This window comes from Benincasa hispida, chromosome 11 (genome assembly GCF_009727055.1).
Source record: "Benincasa hispida cultivar B227 chromosome 11, ASM972705v1, whole genome shotgun sequence".
Lineage (NCBI taxonomy): Eukaryota > Viridiplantae > Streptophyta > Magnoliopsida > Cucurbitales > Cucurbitaceae > Benincasa > Benincasa hispida.
The window spans coordinates 39,827,720-39,840,640 of record NC_052359.1 but is presented as its reverse complement, the minus strand read 5'-3'; positions in this window follow the sequence as shown (position 1 = coordinate 39,840,640).

Genomic DNA, 12,921 nt, shown 5'->3' with positions numbered 1-12,921 from the left:
GATTGATATCTGCTGACTATTCCAACTGCATAGCATATGTTGAGGTGTGTACATTATTGGGTTTAATGCCCTAAATCTCGTAGGGTCCTATAGTTTGTAAACATTGTATGAAAAAACTCTTATGTGATTAATAATATATGATATTTTATTCACTTTGTCTATAAAATATGTGATATTTTAGTTGCATTAACTACAAACCAATAAACTAACATCCAAGGTTATCATTGTAACTTAAACATGTATGTGGATCCATTGTCTTACAAGAAGGCAATGAAGGATATTGACAAGGATGAATGGATCAAAGTCATGGATCTCGAAATGGAGTCTATGTACTTGAATTCAGTAAGGGTTCTTGTAGATCAACCTGATGGGGTTAAACCTATAGATTGTAAAAGGATCTACAAGAGAAAACGGGGTGCTGATGGGAAGGTGCAAACCTTCAAGGCTAGACTGGTGGCAAAGGGTTATACCCAGGTAGAAGAAGTCGACTATTCGTCTGTTGTCGTGCTGAAGTCTATCCAAATCCTCCTATTCATTGCCTCATATTATGATTATGAGATATGGAAAATGGATGTCAATACTACTTATCTGAATGGCAATCTTAAGGAGACCATTTATATGGTACAGCCCGAGGGATTCATAATCCAAGGTCAAGAACAAAAGGTTTGCACACTTAATCGGTCCATTTATGGACTGAAACAGATATCTCGATCTTGGAATATAAAGTTTGATACTATGATTAAATCTTATGGCTCTTATCAGAATGTTAATGAGCCTTGTGTATACAAGAAGATCATCAACAGTTTAGTAGCTTTTCTTGTGTTGTATGTAGATGATATCCTATTCTTTGGGAATGATGTAGGTTTACTGACTACAGTTAAGAAATGGCTAGCGACCCAATTCCAAATGAAATATTTAGGAGAGGCTCAGTTTGTTCTGGGTATTCAGATCTTTTGAGATCAAAAGAACAAAATGCTAGCACTATCTCAGACGCTGTATATTGACAAGATGCTTGTCAAGTATTCAATGCAGAACTCCAAGAGGGTTTATTGCCTTTTAGGCATGAAGTTACATTATTTAAGGAACAGTTTCCTAAGACATCTCAAGAGGTTGAGGATATGAGACGGATCCCCTATGCATCTATTGTGGGCAGTTTGATGTATGCGATGTTATGTACTAGACCTGACATCTGCTACGTAGTAGGGATAGTCGGTAGATATCAATCTAATAGAGGATTAGATCACTAGACAACCATTAAGAACATCCTCAAGTATCTACGAAGAACGAGAGACTACATGCTTGTGTATTGTTCTAAGGATTTGATCCTTACGGGATACACGAACTTTGATTTTCAGACTGATAGGGATTCTAAGAAATCTACATCAAGATCAGTGTTCACTCTTAACGGAGTGGCAATAGTATGGTGAAGCACCAAGCAGGGGTGCATCGTAGACTCCACCATAGAGGCTGAGTATGTAGTGATTTGTGAAGCTGCTAAGGAAGCCGTTTGGCTAAGGAAATTCTTGACTGAGCTGGAAGTTATTCCATACATGTCAAAGCCCATCACACTTTATTGTGATGATAATGGTGTTGTGGCTAATTCCCGAGAGCCTAGAAGTTATAAGCGCGACAAGCACATAAAGCGGAAGTATCATTTCATCCGAGAGATTGTGCATCGAGGGGACGTGATTGTCACGAAGATAACTTCGGAGCACAACGTTGATGATCCGTTTACAAAGGCCTCACGGCTACAGTGTTTGAGGGTCACCTACAGAGTATGGGTCTATGGAAGAAACCACAGCTGGACTAGGGCAAGTGGGAGCTATTGTATTGGGCATGTTATACCCTAGTTTATTGTTTTGTGTACTTTGTATGTTATTATATTGTACATCCCACTAGTTTTAGGACAAGTGGGAGATTATTGGGGTTAATGCCCTAAATCTCGTAGGGTTCTATAGTTTGTAAACATCGTATGAACAAACTCTTATGTGATTAATAATATATGATATTTTATTTACTTTGTCTATAAAATATGTGATATTTTAGTTGCATTAACCACAAACCAATAAACTAACATCCAAGGTTATCATTATAACTTAAACATATATGTCGAGACATATAGGTGGATCATGTTTAAGTGATAACCTAAATGGTTTATAGTAGATGGATAAGGCTGGATACCTGATTTTGGTGACACTATGAGTACGACCCGCTTTGTAAATGTTACGATTGTTGTAAAGTGTTACAAGTGATCTGATCCTGATTATTCATGTATTAGACATGCAAGCGAAGATATTCTATACAAAGGAATTTTTATAAGACCGAACAACGAAATTTTTAGTCTCATTATATAACATCGTTCATAATATAGACTTACATTTCACCAGAATGACTATAGGTAACATGACTACACAAGATGAAATTATAGGTTATATTGTGAACTCCTGTCTATGAGGAAGGTCCTTTGATTTGTATGGGTGAGAGTGGCTAGATCGTTGACTCAACAAGCTTACCATTTTGGGGATTCGTCTGATTGGGGAGTTGGGAACACAACTACACAAGATAAAATTCACTCCTTCCCCAAAACAGAGTAAGTAGATAAATTGCTCCCTTAAGAACTGATTATGGGTCTTGAACAATGTGGCGCTACACCCTCTCCTGGCCCGAGAGGGGTTTAGTCATAGTAGAACTATGATCTATTGTTCATTAGAGAAATTAGTGGTACTTAAAGAGTTAGATGTAACTACAAGGGCAAAACGGTAATTTGACCCAATTGTACTTACGAGCAATTTGTGAAGGGTCATTGTATTGTTGATTGGTTATATCCAATGGACACAGAAATATATCCATAGTGCAAAGAGTGTAGTTGTTGGTATTTAGTGGAGTGCCCGACAGTTAACGGATGGTGGATAATGTAATTAAAGAGTTTAATTATTTATTCATGTACGAAGCTTCAAACTACAGGTCCATAAGGTCCCCTTAGTAGCTCAAAAGTATTTAGTTGAGAATCAGTTTTTGGGTTAATTTGAATTGTTTAAATTAATAAGGGAGATTTAATTATATATGATATAATTAATTTGTTTCAATTATATATGATATAATTGTCATAATGTATTTGATAAATTATGGTTTAATGGGAGGACATAAATATTTGAATGAGATTCAAATATATTTTCTATGAATGTGATTCATATTTGTTAAATTTAATATAAATATGATTTATATTAAATGTCATAAAATAGAAAAAAGAAACTATAGTTTATATTGTATGTGATACAGTATTAAAACTATAGGTTATATGTTAAAATTGATATAACATATAATTTAATATAAATATAATATGATAAGTTAGTTATCATATTTATTTATATTAATTTATTATTTTTTGAATAATAACTTTCCATCTTTTCTCTCTAACCACCTTAGTGGGTAATTATTTTATGGTAAAAGGAATAAAAGAAAATTTTGTTTTTCTTCTTCCTGGGATGATTTAGCAATTTGCTAAACGATTGAGTGACAGTTCTGTATTCTTGTTTGTGAGAGAACTCTCAATCTTCTTCTTCATCCACCCAAACTATCCCTCCTAACCAAAATAGTCAAAGCCCACCACTCCTGGGTTCTCATCCTGAGAATATCAAGGACTCTTTGTGGTAGTGTCTGGGTTACTGTTCAAGGATTCTTGAATAAGGTCTTCAAGAAGTTGCTGAGTTCGTGATTGCTCGAGGGATACGTGAAGAAAAAGGTTCTTCAAAGGTAATGTATCTTAAACCTTTTTTTGTAAAAAGCATGTTGTAATTTATTTTGAATGCATATATCTTGTGTGTTTACTTTAAATTTAGTTTTCAATAATTAATTGAATTTGGACAATCCGCTTCCGCTCAAGGATCTCCTCGAACGAGTTCATTCATAAACAACATGGCATACATCAAACTTCCAACTGCTGATGCATAGAGAATTTGTAGCATAACCTCAACATCTTGAGGTGTCTTAGACATTGTTCCTTAGACAAATGAATTTCATGCCTGAAAAGTAACATACCTCTCTTAGAATTTTTCATTTTCTATATAAGATGTCTGAGATAATGCTAGCGTTCTGTTCTTGCAATTTCAAATTGTGTGGACCCCAAGAACATACTTTGCTTCTCCCAAATCCTTTATTTGGAATTGCAATGTTAGCTAGTAATTCTACTTCCATTTCTAATGAGTAGAATATCATCAACATATGAAAACCAGAAAAGCTACAGTCTTGTTGACAATCTTCTTGTAAACACAAGGTTCGCCAACGTTCTGTTCAAAGCCATAAGATTTGATCGTAGTGTCAAATCTCATATTCCACGATCGAGATGCTTATTTCAACCCATAAATGGATCTTTTAAGCTTGCAAACCTTTTGCTCTTGACCCTGTTCTATAAACCCCTTCTGGTTGAGACATATAGATACTCTTCTCAAGATAGCCATTCAGAAAGGTTGTCTTGACATCCATTTGCCATATTTCATAGTTATAAAAAGTAGCAATAGATAAGAGTATTCTAATAGACTTAATCATGGCAACTGGAGAGAATGTTTCTTCATAGTCCCACCCCTCTCTTTAGGTAAACCCTTTTGCCACGAGTCTAACTTTGTAGTTTTGTACCTTACCAGCTTGGTTTCGTTTTCTTTTGTAGATCCCATTGAAACCTATAGGTTTTACCACTTCTGGTTGATTTACAAGTTCCTAGACTAAATTGAAGTATATGAACTTCATTTCGAGGTTTATGGCTTTTATCCATTGGTCTTTGTCTACATCTTCCATTATCTGTTTAAAAGTCAATGGATCTTCTAAGTCATCATCAGGTATGATGACCTGAGTTTCTATCAAACCCCTGTAACTATCAGGCTGTTGAACAACCCTCTCACTACGTCGAGGCACTCTCAACTCTTGAGAAGAATGTGTAGCACCAGTTTCATCAATAACTCTTGTTGAAGTACCAACTTGATCAATAACCCTTGTTGATTTGTTTGTAGCTTCTGTGCACATTTCATTTAATACTAGCTTACTACGAGGTTGATGGTTCTTTATGTGATCTTTCTCTAAGAAGGTTGCATTTGTCGATATAAATACTTTATCTTCCTGGGGATCAAATAGACCACCTTTTGTCTTTTTGAGGTATCCTATAAATAGGTACACATGTGTTGGGCATCCCCAAATCTTGAAGTGATGTAAATTACCTTTACATCCTCTCCATAATTTGTCAATTGTTTCTAAAACACTTTTCGACGGAACCATGTTCAAAATATACACAGCAACCTCTACTGCACGTCCAAAAAAGAATTAGGTAACTGAGCATAACTCACCATTGAACGAACCATGTCTAAAAGGGCTGTGTTTCTCCTTTTCGCTACCCATTATGTTAAGGTGTATTAGGTGCAATAAGTTGAGACTAAATTCCACGTTTTATCAAATAGTCCTGAAATTTTAAGCCCATATACTCACCACCTCGATCTAATCGAAGTTTTTTTAAATCTTTTTACCTAATTGGTTCTCAACCCCTGTCTTATATTCTTTGAACTTTTCAAGTGTTTCGGATGCCTTAGGTAAATATAGCCACTTGAATAATCATCTATAAAGTTGATAAAATATTCATACCCTTCTCGGGCTTTAACATTCATTAGACCATAGAAGTTTGAATGTACGAGCTCTAAGGGTTCTTTAGCTTTGAGACCTTTTTCCTGTAAAAGATTTGTTGGTCATTTTACCCTCAAGACAGGATTCATATGATGGTAGAGAGTTGTCTTCTAACTGATTTAGGAGTCCACTCTTAACCTACCTCCCAATCCTATTAAGATTAATGTGGCCAAGTCTTAAGTGCCAAAAATAGGCATTAGGAGAAATTTTTCGTTTCTTATTTTAAGTTTCAGCTGCTTTAAACATCTTTATATTTAAAATAGCTTTTATCTCAGTCGGTTTTAACACATATAAGTTATTTTCTAGTTTTGTAGAACATATTTTAATACCTTTTGAAATAATGAACACTTCATTATATTCAAAAGAGGTTTTATACTTTTGTTCTAGCAAATATGAGATAAGTATTAAATTTCTTCTCAGGAAAGGAACGTAATAAACATTTTCAAGTAAAATGAATCTATCTTCAATAAATAACTTCATATCTCCCACTGCTTTAGCTGAGACAACCTCCCCGATTCCTACCTTAAAGGTTGTTTCTCCTTCTATAAGCTATCTCCAAGAACTAGTTTCCTGAGCGAAAGCGCAAATATGATTAGCGACACTTGAATCTAATATCCAGGTTAATTTATCATTTTCCACTAAACATGCTCAATAACAAGTAAATCATATTTACTTTGTTGTGCTTTTTTAGTTTCCTCATCTATGACATTCATGTTTATTACTTTTAACATATCCAGAATTTGTTCATCAACAGAGGTTCTATCCTTTATGTCATGGTTATAAATATTTTTAAGAATATTGTTGCTAACCAATTGTCCAAACAATGTCTACAATGAATCCATGATTTCTTTAGCAGAAACCATGTTCTTGAATTTCTTAGCTAGTATATCGAATATATTTGCTAAGATATGGATTCAGGCCTTTCCATTTGCCTTAATCCATTTGTCATATGCATTCTAAAGTCTTTGGTTTGCTGATGAGTTAAGAGATGAAGGACATTTCTCTGTTAAAACAAATTTTAAATCATCATTTACTAGTATTGCGGTTATATTTGATTTCCATGTTGGAAAATTAAGACCGTTAGACTTTTCGGAAGCGAGTAATTTAGAAGAATTCGACATGCTGAAAATATAAACAATTTCTAATTAGTAATTTTTTTTTTAAATCCAATCAAATTTTTGTGAAGTAATAATGTACCCAAATTTCATTATTTCATTTGCAATGATACTTTAGTGAGACAGAATAGATGTTACCGAGAGGCAGTCAAACCCTACTTCATTGAAACAAAACATTCTTGACTAAATACTAATTTCAGAATAATTCTTATTCCTATAGTCATTTAGTTACCTCTTTTGGTCAATAACTTATTAACACTTAATAATTCTCATAAATGTAACCCTCCGTTTTTAGACCTCAGAGATTGGCTCCAATGATGCTATTGAATTGGAGAGTCAAGGCTGAGAATGGTTATAAGAAATCCTATCTATTTATGGAGTTTGAGTTGTTTCGAATTCCAGTTACTACTCTCTGAGGAGATAGCCGTCGTAAAATGACTAGCTTATGTCGCCTAAAAACGATAAGCAGGTGCAACATAGGAATCTCACGATCCAAACTAATGGAAGAGATTGCAAGACACGTTGACACACATCCTTCACCCACTTACTATGAACTACTTCCCTTATTCACCTTGCTATTGACTCATGCAAACACTTTCTGAATGGAGGTCACTCCCAGGGTGACACCAAACCGAGCATGAATCTTACGGTGTGAACTCTTAGGGACGTGAGAGCTAAGAACAATATATCGTATATGTTATTAATCCCCAGGTAGCAAGTCTTTCGTAAACCATCAACCTAAATACCTCCAGCCTTAGACAGGATTATAGATCGGTTGAGTTTGTAATCAAAATTTTACTATTAAAATAAGTTGTTATTTGTTAACCCTAGATGAGCATGCATCTTATCTTTGTTATGGATTTTAAATGTCTAATTTATTTCTATAATAACTTATAAAACTTTAGACATGCTTTTCATCCATAACATACATCAATCATTTCACAATATAATATAACACTTTATATTAAATATGAAACCCTAACACATGCATACTATCAAACATGAAACCCTAACATGTGCATACTATAAATTATAATCATTTATAACATACTTTCAATGCATGCTACATGCTTCATATGGTGGGATTTTTAAGTCTACATAGCATAATATATGCACATACAAGATTTATTTAATTATAACATACATTCATAATGCATAAATAATTAAACACACACTGATATGGACCAGTTTTGGCATCTTAAGCAAGCAATGAACCTAAATTATTATAATAATAATTAAAAACAGCTTCAAACAGCCTTTGGACCGCATGAACCGACCTCAACCAAACTCGAACCACCCGAACCGAACATCCAGGGCGTCAAAAAGGGCTGGACCAATCAAAACCAAGTTGAACCGGACTTCCTTGACCTCAACTTGAGCAACCAATCCACTTGAACTGTCGGGCGGGTCGCGTGCACACGTTCTGAGTTAGAATGAAAAGTGTTGCCACGCTATAAGAATTTGCCTCATTTTTAGGCTGTCTGAAGAGTAGTGTTGCAACACTGCATTGCAGTAGCTTCATTTCTGGTTTTCTACAACTGACTTTTCTTGCTTCTTTCTTCAATTACAACCTAATTGTAACTTTATTGACTCTAACAAATTTACAGACACTTAATCACACATTAAGGCCTGTAAATAAATAGCCAATTACAACAATTATCACTTAATTAAAGAGGAATAAAATGCCAAAACTGAAATTATCCATGTCAGCTACTATTTTCATACAACCTATGAAAAACACCTACAAAGCTAAAATTAACACGAATTGAGTGCTTAAATCATGCTTTGGTACTAATTATTAGAGTTAACAAGCAGAAAACGGAAGCAGTTAGGATCTTAAGTACTTTAATCCATTAACTTTAGTATAGAAACATGTAAGTTCATAGATTCAATTGATGGATTAAGCACTTTAATCCATCAATTTTGAAGGTATACCTTTGAAGAACTCTTCAATCTTCAAATCCAGCTTGAATCTTCATTTCAAATGCTTGTAGACCACTACTTGATCTTCCCTACTATTATCTAGGACCTTGGATTGGTTGTGGGATCCAAAATGAGGAACAATATAAAGGAATTTTGGAGATTTTTTATGGTTTCGTAACTTGAGGATGAAGAACCCTTCTTCAAAATAATTTTTTCTGAAGATTCAGCAAGCCATCCTCTAACTCACCTGATTGAAAAACATTTTATTCAAAACCAGCATGCAATTCAAATTACCTTTCAATTTGACACCAAAACATGCATAATTGGAAGTGGAATTCTAGGTGTGAGAGTGAGTGCTCAATGTGGGAAAAACCCACTTAAAGTTGTTTATTCATTTTAAATTGACTTTAAACAAAAATCAATTTCTAATTTTGAAACTTAATTTTTAAAATTAAAATTTAAAAAACTAAAACAATTTTATAAAATATTAATTCAACAATTAATATTAAATAAAATTCATTAATTTTGAATAAAATTAATTCTATAATTAATTTTAAATAAAATTAATTAATCTTTATTTATTTAATTAATTAATTGAATATAAAATATTAAATATATCACACCAATTCCTTCATCATGAATTCCTATTCATGTAAATTATATCTAAATCAAATTTAAATATTTTTCAATTCTCCAATTTCGTTTAATTCACTAATTAAAGGCGTACGCTATTCTAAGATTTAGTTCGTTTGTGAGTTAGTAGGATAACCTAATGGACCTACAAATCATGAGCTCAAACGATATGAGATTAATTGACTAAACTCTTTAAACCAAATTAATCAACATTCGTTAACTATCAAGTCACTCCATTAAAGCTCATTAATTACACTCCTCTCACTGTAGATATATTCCTATTCACTTGATTTAACCACGATCAGTAAGTCGACCTTCATAGGTTGTTCGTAATAACGACTGGGTCAAAAACTGTTTGAACCCCGAGATTACATCTAGCTCTTTAGGTCCCACTAATCCTCTAATGAACAATTGGTCTGTGATCCAATCACCAAACCGAGTCCCTCTCGGGCAAATGAGAGGGTGGGGCCTCTTGTTCAAGATCCGGAGTTAGTACTTAAAGGATTTACTATCCCTAAAATCAGGTAAGAGTGAATTCTGTCTTGCACCCTATGTCCCCAACTATCTACTCGGTCTTACCCCTTAAATAGGAGGCTTATTGAGACAAAGTTATTAAGCCAACCCTCACCCATGAAAATCTAAAGATAATCTCGAATAAACAAGAGTTCGTAGTTAGGTCAGGATTAAGGTCAAGTTACCTAGGTCATCGCTTTGAAATAGTCAGTCTTAAATAGTAAACATCGTTATAAAGTAAGAGTGTCTCATTTATTGGTTCGATCTTATATAAACTCTTTGCATAGGACACCCCCACTTGCATGTCTCTGCATGAACAATTCAGGATCGCATCATTTGTACTAAATACAAAGTTGGCTGCATTCAATGGTGTCCCTAGAATAAGGTACTCAACCTTATCCATATACGACTGTTTCAGCTATTTACTCGAACTTGATCCATTATTATGTCTCCACATAAAATCCATGTATTCATGTAATAGCTATGGATTTTAGTTTATTGGATTTAGTGCAATTTACATATTCAATAACAGTTTTATTGAACAAAATCTCAATAACATCTTTATTGCAAATAAAATATGTTTAATCTTACAAACTGCGAGTTTTATGACACATAAACCAACATGAAGGAATCGCAACTTCAGAACGATGTGACTATTGGAAATACGATTGCATTTGACATCAAACCAATTGTAGGGAGTTTCATCGTCTTTATTCCATATGACCATTTTGCTCATAGGATTTTGAAAGTCAACTTTAAACACTATCAATCTCAGAACGTTATTGTTAAAAACGATGCTCAAAGTAGAAATAAAGAAGGAAACATATGTGTGAGCAAAAAAGGTCGATGACATGGCAAGGGTGGTTGTCAAAAGCTAGCTAAGACGATGAAATTCAAGAAAGGGTTATTGTTGAACCAATGATCGCATACATGAGATTGAAAAGGAGAAAAAGAAATTTTCGGGGGCGGCTAAATGAAGAAAATGAAGAATATGAGATTTATGATTTTTTGTTATCTTATTTTAATAAATAATAATAATAAACTAAACAATATATATATAGACACACATGTTTCAAATGTTTAAAGTTTAATTCTCATTTATATATTTCTTTTTAAGTACAACAAGCAATATTTACATGTTTTTATATGAGAAATTGAAAACATCGAAAATATGAAGAAAAAATATCAAATTAATTTGATAACAATATGTATAAAATAATAGTAATAATAAAAAAAAAAACTTAGATACAATTGAATCTGCAACAAACATTTAAAATAAAAATTGTTAATAAAAGATAAATTCGAATATAAATTAAAGAGAAAAATCAGGAAGTTTTTGTTTATTGTGATTAATTTGATGAAAAAAAAAGACTTAGATACAATTGAATCTGCAACAAACATTTAAAATAAAAATTGATAATAAAAGATAATTTCGAATATAAATTAGAGAGAAAAATCAGTAAGTTTTTGTTTATTGTGATTAATTTGATAAGTAGTTAGATAAAAGGAAAATTATTTCAAATGGTAAAACGGTTGAAAATATTTACAAGATATAGCAAAATTTTAGAACTATCAACGATAGGCACTAAAAGAAGTCTATCAGTGTCTATCAACGTCTATCATTGATAGTTCTAAAATTTTGTTATGTTTTGTAAATAGCTTGGATCATTTTTCTATATTTGAAAACAACCCTAGATAAAATCTAATTTGATAGTAAAATATAAATTCAACTATATTTTGGGAGAGCAAAATCAGGAAGAGAGTTCGTTTATTTACAATTACACGGTATTCATAATTCCATTTTCATTTAAGCTTAAAAAATTACATTGTATTTATTAGGGGTGTACATGGGCCGTGTTGGAGGAATTTTGTGGACCAACCCAAAAATTTTGGTTGTTTTAAATGAACCCTGTCGGTTCATTTTTGAAGGGTCAACTCAACCCAACTCAAAATTTCTGGGTTAGGTCGGGTTGGGTCACCGATTTTGATTTTTTCTTTTAGACTAGGGACGAGGGTTTCACACTCATAGGTTTGTTCTTTTTAAAAAAAAAAAAATATATAAAGTGTTTACTGTTTAGGCGTAAAGGGGAAGTGACGATCGTGGAATGAATTGGGGAGGTGAATAAATGTTTAGGCAAGGGATGAGGAACGAGGACAAGGGTTTCCATTTCACACTCATAAGTTTTTTTTTTGTTTATATATATATATATATACATATTCGGGTTGGTTCGGGTTAATCCGACTCTAAAAGGGAGTAACCCGATATCCGACCCATAATTTATTTATTTTTTTAATACTTTTTAACCCAATCCAACCTAAAATAAAATCTAACCCAACCCAACCCTTACAGTTTGGGTTGCATAGTCCAGGTTGGTCGGGTTATCGGGCTTTTTTAAGCTCCCTAGTATTTATAACTCCATCAATCATAAAACCACAAAAGAAGCATAACTCGTTGTAGAAGCATAGCAAAAACAACAATATTGCAAAAGTGGATACTTATTTGTTTGTCAAAAGGACAAATTAATGGTATGATAATATAATAAGATAGTAATGAATAAAAGGTGATTAAAAAATACAAAAAAATGATAAAATTGAAATGAAATATATAGATGGTTAGATGCTAATATTTATAAAACATTAAGTAAAATCTTAATTAGGATAAAAAAAATTTAATTCTAATTGAAAGTAATAAAAATATATATATAAAATCCAAAGATATATAAATTAGAATCAAAATGGTGACAAACAAATTAAAAATGGATTAATTTCGAATATTTTTTATCAGTGGATAAATTAAATCAAAACATCTAATTTTAATATTAAACATAAATTCAATTCCAAAATAGGGCGAAAATTATGGAATGATGCTCATTTTCAGTCTTTAAATTTGATTATAATATAATTAATTCAAAAAAGTGGTTAATAGAATTTAAATTAATAATAAAATATGTATTGAACATTAAATAGGGAAAGTGGAGAACTAAGACATCAACAACTATGCTGTATACATAATCCGTCATTGTTTAGGATTCTACATTCACTATATTTGTAGTTTCATCTATAACAAAAGCTA